The sequence below is a fragment of the Vulpes lagopus genome, chromosome 23 (assembly GCF_018345385.1).
Source record: "Vulpes lagopus strain Blue_001 chromosome 23, ASM1834538v1, whole genome shotgun sequence".
Taxonomy (NCBI): Eukaryota; Metazoa; Chordata; class Mammalia; order Carnivora; family Canidae; genus Vulpes; species Vulpes lagopus.
In genome coordinates this window covers 58,254,002-58,260,327 of record NC_054846.1, presented here as the reverse complement: position 1 = coordinate 58,260,327, position 6,326 = coordinate 58,254,002, and the positions used below count along the sequence as shown (strand labels likewise).

Here is a 6,326-nt window from a genome sequence, read left to right as displayed (position 1 = left end):
GTAGGTGCCAAACACTGGGGCACTGGTCCCACCCCTCCCCGATCTCGAATCCCTCCTCATTGCCGTGCATGGCCTTTGCATGTATTCATTGAACCCCTAACGTATACCGGTCCCCATGCCAGGTACTGGGGATATGGAGACAACCAAGACAGAAACAGTCCCTGCCCTCACTGTCTAGCTGGAATATAGACACTAAACAACTAAATATATGATGATTTATTTCACTGCAAGTGTGATTAAGTGTTGCCCGGGAGAAGGGAGAAGCATAAAATCATTTGACAGGGGCCCCGCCTCTCTAGAGTATTAGAGAAGGTTCCGGGGAGATGCTGGAGGAAGCGGTGGGTAGGGCCTCAGCTCTCTTAGGAAGGTCGGCTTGACAGGATCTAGTAGCTGATTACAGGCTGGCGGTGACGATGAGCTCTCTGTCCCGAGGAAACAATGGAAGCACCACTGACCCTCCACAGGGCACCAGCAGCAGGATAGCTCCGGAGAAGGCAGGATGGTGAGTGGTGGGCAGTTGGCTGGACAAGCCGGGGACACGGGAGCAGGTGTCAGGCCTGAAGATGCAGATTTGGAGGACAATGTAGAGACGACACAGTCGGTAATGCTGTGTGGTTACCTGCTACTTCCAAAGAAGGGATAAAAGGGGGCCAAGGACTGATCCCTGAGAGGGATTTCAGGAACCAGGGAAAGGGGACTGATGAAAGGGGAGGGGAGAATGGAGAAAAAGTAGATGTCTCAAGGCAGGAAGAGAGAATTTGCAGAAAGCAAAGATGCTGCCAAGGGATGGGGAAGACTGAGGACTGAGCTGCGGCGTTGGGTCTGGTCGGTGGGCCGCTGCGGCTTCGGCAGGAGTGGCTTCAGTGGAGGCGGAAGCCAGGGACCACAGGTGGGGGCAGCCAGGTGGCGAGGAACCGGGAAGCATGAACAGGCCTATCGCGAGGCTCGCAGCCAGGCCTGACCTGAGACGACCCTCCTCTCTGACACGGGGTGGGGGTGAGAACACCCAGGGAGCGCACATCTGATGACCTTGACGTGCACAGTACACATTGAAGTTGTCGGCGGAAGGTGACAGTGACAGAAGGAGAGTGACGGGGAAGAGGGTGGAAGGTGAAGGAGGCATCCTTCTTGCCCACAACCACCACAGTGCCGCGCGTTCGCGGAGAGCCTCCCTGTCCGTTACTGCGTTCTCGGAAGAGCCCGGCCATGGGGGCCTCATCATCCTGTGTGTAGAAGCCAAGTGACCGAGCCTCGGAGAAACCGAGTAACCTGGTGTCCAAGGTAACACAGCTATTAAGCAGCAGGGCTGGGATTTGAACTCCAGTCGCCCATGCTCTTTGCCCTGACCTGTGGAAGCAAGCTCTGTGATTACCCTCAGTGCCACTCGGTGGCCAGGAGTCAGAGGGCAGAGCACGGGTGTGGCATCTGCTCGGGGACTAGGGATTGTGCCGGCTGGTGATTTCATGGGGCCCAGGATCAGAGAGCTGGGGGGTCGGGCAGGAGAGGACAGCGGCCCAGGGGTCTGGGCCAGGCCAGAGGGGACGGGGACGGTGGCTGCAAGGGAAGAGCAAAAGGGCCAGTGGCCACCTGGAGCATGGCGGGGAGGGTCAGGGGGAGGGAGGGACAGGAGGGAGGAGGTAGTCAACACCGGAGAGCTTGGAGGCAGGACCAGAGGCTGTGAACCTGTGGTACGTGGACTTGACCCAAAAGAGAAGAATTCAGTCACAGAGGGTCAGACAGACTGTGTCTGTGATGTTGGCCCCTCTGCTTCAATTCTTTTTTTTTTTAAGATTTTTTTTAAATTTATTTATTCATGAGAGACACAGAGAGAGGGAGAGGCAGAGACACAGGCAGAGGGAGAGAGAAGCAGGCTCCATGCAGGGAGCCCGACACGGGACTCGATCCCGGGTCCCCAGGATCACTCCCTAGGCAGAAGGCAGGCGCCAAACCGCTGAGCCCCCCAGGGATCCCAATTCTCAAGCCTTGTTTTTCCCCGTCTCTACAATGGGATCAGTAGCCCGCATCTAGGCCCTGCAGCGATAAAGCACAATGAGGCAGTCTTCCCATCCCAACTCCCCGCCGTGCCTTGATGCACGCTGTGTGGCATCTGGGCAGACACACCGGCCCTGCCCACCTCTCCAGGCTCATCCTAGCCCCGGCCCCACCAGTGTGTCAGTCAGTGCCGCAATACCGCTGTGTAATGGCCCGGAACAACACGTCTGTGAGTCAGCTGGGGCTGTGCTCATCCCATCTGGGCTTAGCTAAGCTCAGCTCCGCGTCACGAGGTCTTGTGTGCCCGTGTCACATTCTCCCGGGGGCGCTTCTGGAGCGCGTCCTTCTCTCAGCCCCGGCAGAGCACAGGACCACAAGCCCAGCCACGCAAGTTACAAGTCAAGCTCCTACTTGGGGTCATGTCTACTGATGTCTCATGGCCCAAGCAAGTCACAGGATCAAGGCCTAAATTAGTACAGTGGAGCCACGGCCCTGGCGCCAGGAGGGCCCTGCAAACCTGCAGGTGTGTGATGCCCCTACGGGCGCCTCGCAGGCCGGGAAACAATCATTCTGTCTATACGTCCTGTCGCCATGGCCTCTGCCGGGACCTGGGGTGCAGCTGTCGCCCCTCACAGCCTCAAGGACAGCTGCTGCCTCTGCCCAGGGGGCTCCGTCCAGTGTGCCCCACGCTGGCTTCTGCTGGTGCTTAGAGCCCCACAGGCAGCCTCCCAGGGAAAGAACACGGGAGGGTGTGGTGAGCACGCAGCATCCTCGTGCCCGGGCTCTGGTCGCGTGCAATAGAGGCCTCCGTCTGTGGGGACAGAGCACAAGGCAGGGCCCGTGCCCTGGAGCCAGAGATCCAGGGGCTGGGCCCGGGGAATCACAGCCGATCGGAGCAAGGGGAGGTGCGGGCGGGGGGGGGTGCCCAGGGAAGATGCCCTGGGACGGGCCGGTGGATCCAGGCCAGGGCGGGGCGCAGAGAGAGACCGAGGCTTGGGCATTCGCAGAGCCCAGGGCGGAGGCAGTGGCGGACCGTGGAGACCCAGTGGGGCTGCAGGTGAGAGGACTCCACGTGCTTGCACTTCCCCATCGCTGTCCCGCTGCTCTGGGCCTGTCACCGAGCACAGCCCTGGAATCCGCCGTCTAATTTGGCCTCTGGCAGCTCCACAGATGGTGCTGTTGAAGGGGGATTCTCTGGCAAGTGGACGGAAATTCAAGACTGGAAATCCACGGTGGCCATCGGGGACCTGCCCTCGAACCCCCAGGCAGTTGGTGGCATGAAGGCTAATGCCGAGGCCAAGCAGAAGGGCGCCGGGCTGCCTGCGCGGCGACTTGTGACAACTGGGCCCACCGGCTGCTGGCTCCGGAGAGCTAACCAGCCCCCGACGGCACAGCCGCAGAAGTAAGGAGGCCCCGGAGGACCCTGGGCCTGAAGGGAGGATGAGAGCAGGGCAGGGGAGGGGAGGGACATAGCCTTCTGGGGCTGTGGGCTCCTGCCCCTCCGGTTCCTGTTGTCTCCTCACCAGCTGCCAGGGGAGGGTCCCCAACACGCAGAATGACCGTGTCCCCCACCCCTGCTCAGAAGCCTTTGAAGCAGAGCCCGTGAGCCCGCGGTGTCACCCCCTGCCAGCCCACCTGTGCCGGCAGCCCTGCCCGCAGTGGCCAGTTCTCTGCGAGCTCAGGCCCACGGCCCTGAAAAGTCTCACCTCTCCGGGGCCTCCCGGGCACTGCTCCCAGCCCAGGCCCTTCCCAAACATGCCAGGAGCTCACCTGGTTCTAGGGAAAGCTCATGTCCTCGGGAGGGTTGGGAGGCAAGAAGAGAAACGCCTCAGCTCGGCCAGGTGGAGGTTCTGGAACATTCTCAGGTGGTTTGATGGGGTCATGCTCCTGTTGGCTCCAGAAGCAACCTTGATAACCTTCTCTGCCTGTGGCTTCTCCTCCTCCATGCCTCAGTCTCCCCAATCCCTGGGATCGTCTCCCATATGAACCACCTGCACGGGGTCCTTGCCTCAGGCTCCCCTGTCACTGTTTCTCCAACCATATTCCTCAGGACGCCGGGTCACCTCGTGTGGAGCCCTTCTCTCACTCACATTCGGTTTCATGTTCTATCATCATCTGTGTCTCCCTCTTTCCCCTCTTACTTCTAGCTCCTTCCCCACTTCCTCCTGCCCTGAGACTTAAAGGTTGCCAGGCTCTGGGACAAATAGCAGTGGGAGTGGCTCACGTGGTTTCTTCCCCAGGGAAGGCAGAAAGGGGTGGGGGTCTATGGCCTACACTCTCAGTGGTCCTATGACCTCCTGCACCATAAGCACATCCTCTATCAGATCGGAGATTCCCTATAAGGAAGGCAGACGTTTTCATTTTTAAACATCACTCCACACTTATCATGTTTCAAAACCCTAAGTCTAAGATAACGTGGAATTGCCCCGACCCTAAACCACGGTAACAGAGAGTTGCCTGAGCCACAACGCCATGAGGTTAATGGGTGACCTCAAGAATTGGAAGCCGACTGGGGTTTTAGACAAGACGCATCTCCAAAGGTGGAGACGTGTGGTCAGGAAAAGGGGGTCAGGGCGAGGAAATGCTTTTCATAATTGAAAAAAAAAAAGAGAAAGAGCAAGCCCTAGGAAAATGTAGCCCGTGTGTCGCGTGATCCCGCCCTCGTCTGGTTTTCACGGCGAGAGGGGAGAGTTGGGGCTGGGAGCACAGACAAAGGAGACCAGAGGCCTGGCCAGGATTTGCAGAAAGCAATCACAGATAAGGCTCTTTCACCAGCGCGGTGAAAGCCACAGAAAGCCAAGTCTTGAGGTTTAACACCTCATCTAGCTGACCGGAGGTCTCGGGGGCTCAGACAAGCCGCAGAGAAGCCAAAATTAAATTGCCTCGAGGAGGAGGGAAGTTGAGAGTCAAAACAAAATTAAGCTTAATTATTTCCAGTTAAGGGGCAGTGAGGAGTCCTGATTTACCCAAATGTGTGGCTCTTTCTACATTTTGCTCTAAATTAGCGATCACTTTTTATAGGTCATTAGAGATGAGTGGGTTGTTATGCTTTGTTATTTAATAAATTCGACTGCACACACACACGTATTACTCACACATGCACACAAACGCATCGCTTTGTTTTGTTTCTGCGATGTGTAGATTTGGGAAATCAGTAAATGCTCACGATTATCCACAATCACCAAGAGTCTGCGGTGTTGGAGGTGACTCGAAGCCCAGACCCCACAGTCCGCCTGGTGGCAGCTCTCTAAACTGCAGCAGGATGCCCCCACCTGGGACAGCGGCCAATGGGGGGGGTGGGGGGACGTGTTCCCAGACACAGGAAATGGGAGGGCAGCGGCCTGCTGCTCTGGCATGGGATAAATCCTGGTGCGGAGAGGATGAGGTATTTGTCGGGGATGACTGCTTTGTGGTGGTAGCGGGTGGGGGGGCTCTCCGAGGTCAAGGAGGTCCCCGTGACTGGAAGAGATCAGAGGCCAAGAGACCACCCCTAAACCAAGAACAGACCGCCCCGGCCTGCACCCACGCAGAACCCAAAGCAGGAGACCTCCCCCAAGCCCAGGAGGGAAGAGGCCAGAGCTAGCGTAAGAGAACACCGTCCCTGGGAGGACTGTGGAGGAGCCAGAGGGAGGAGGAGAGATGCAAGGATGAGTCCCCAGGGGGCGGCGGGCTGGAAGACCAGCTAAGCAAGACCAAAGGGAGGTGGAATGTGGAGGACACCACGTTCCTACTGACCTCAACCATTCCAAACGCGTGCCCAGGCTCAGCACGGAGATTCCAGGGGAGGCCCCGAGGCCCCCGCAGTAGAGAGAACAAGTGTCCCCTCCCCCCACCCCGGCCGGCTCAGAGCACCAGCCCACCAGCCTCTGCACCTCCCCTCACCGGCCGTGGATCTAAACCGCATGGCAGCTGAGCCCCATGAGCAAGAGCCAGGGGCACCTGGAAATGTCTTACTGGGTCACCACCCTTATTCTCATGTGGTGGCTCATTTGTAACATCTCCGTGAAGACGACCCCTCCTGACCTGATCCCTGAAGTTGGTCTAAAGCAGAAAAGCATCACCGCAGGCAACTTTGGACGGGTCACAAGTCACTTGGGAACGTAATGGGAGATGAGATGACACGCACCTGTCGGGGAGTTGGAGCAAGGGAGGCTTGTCCTGCCAGAGGCTCCAGCACATAACCTCTCAGGGAGGTATCCCTGGTGACGGGAGGCCCCACCAACTGGATCCAAAATTGCAACATGTGCTTCGAGTCCCTGAGTGAGCCAAGGGGAGGACAGCCACTTCCTGGCCTCTGAGCACAGCATGGCTGCCTGCACTCAGAGCCCCGGCCA

At 58.3% G+C, this 6,326-nt stretch overlaps 1 long non-coding RNA gene across 1 annotated transcript; it reads left to right on the top strand.

Annotated features, from left to right (window-relative positions):
• The first annotated feature begins 408 nt into the window (after positions 1-408).
• LOC121480907 lies at positions 409-5,807 on the top strand. Its single transcript, XR_005985139.1, has 3 exons — positions 409-502; positions 1,148-1,281; positions 3,155-5,807. It is a non-coding gene; the product is annotated as an uncharacterized LOC121480907 (long non-coding RNA).
• The last annotated feature ends 519 nt before the right edge of the window (positions 5,808-6,326 follow it).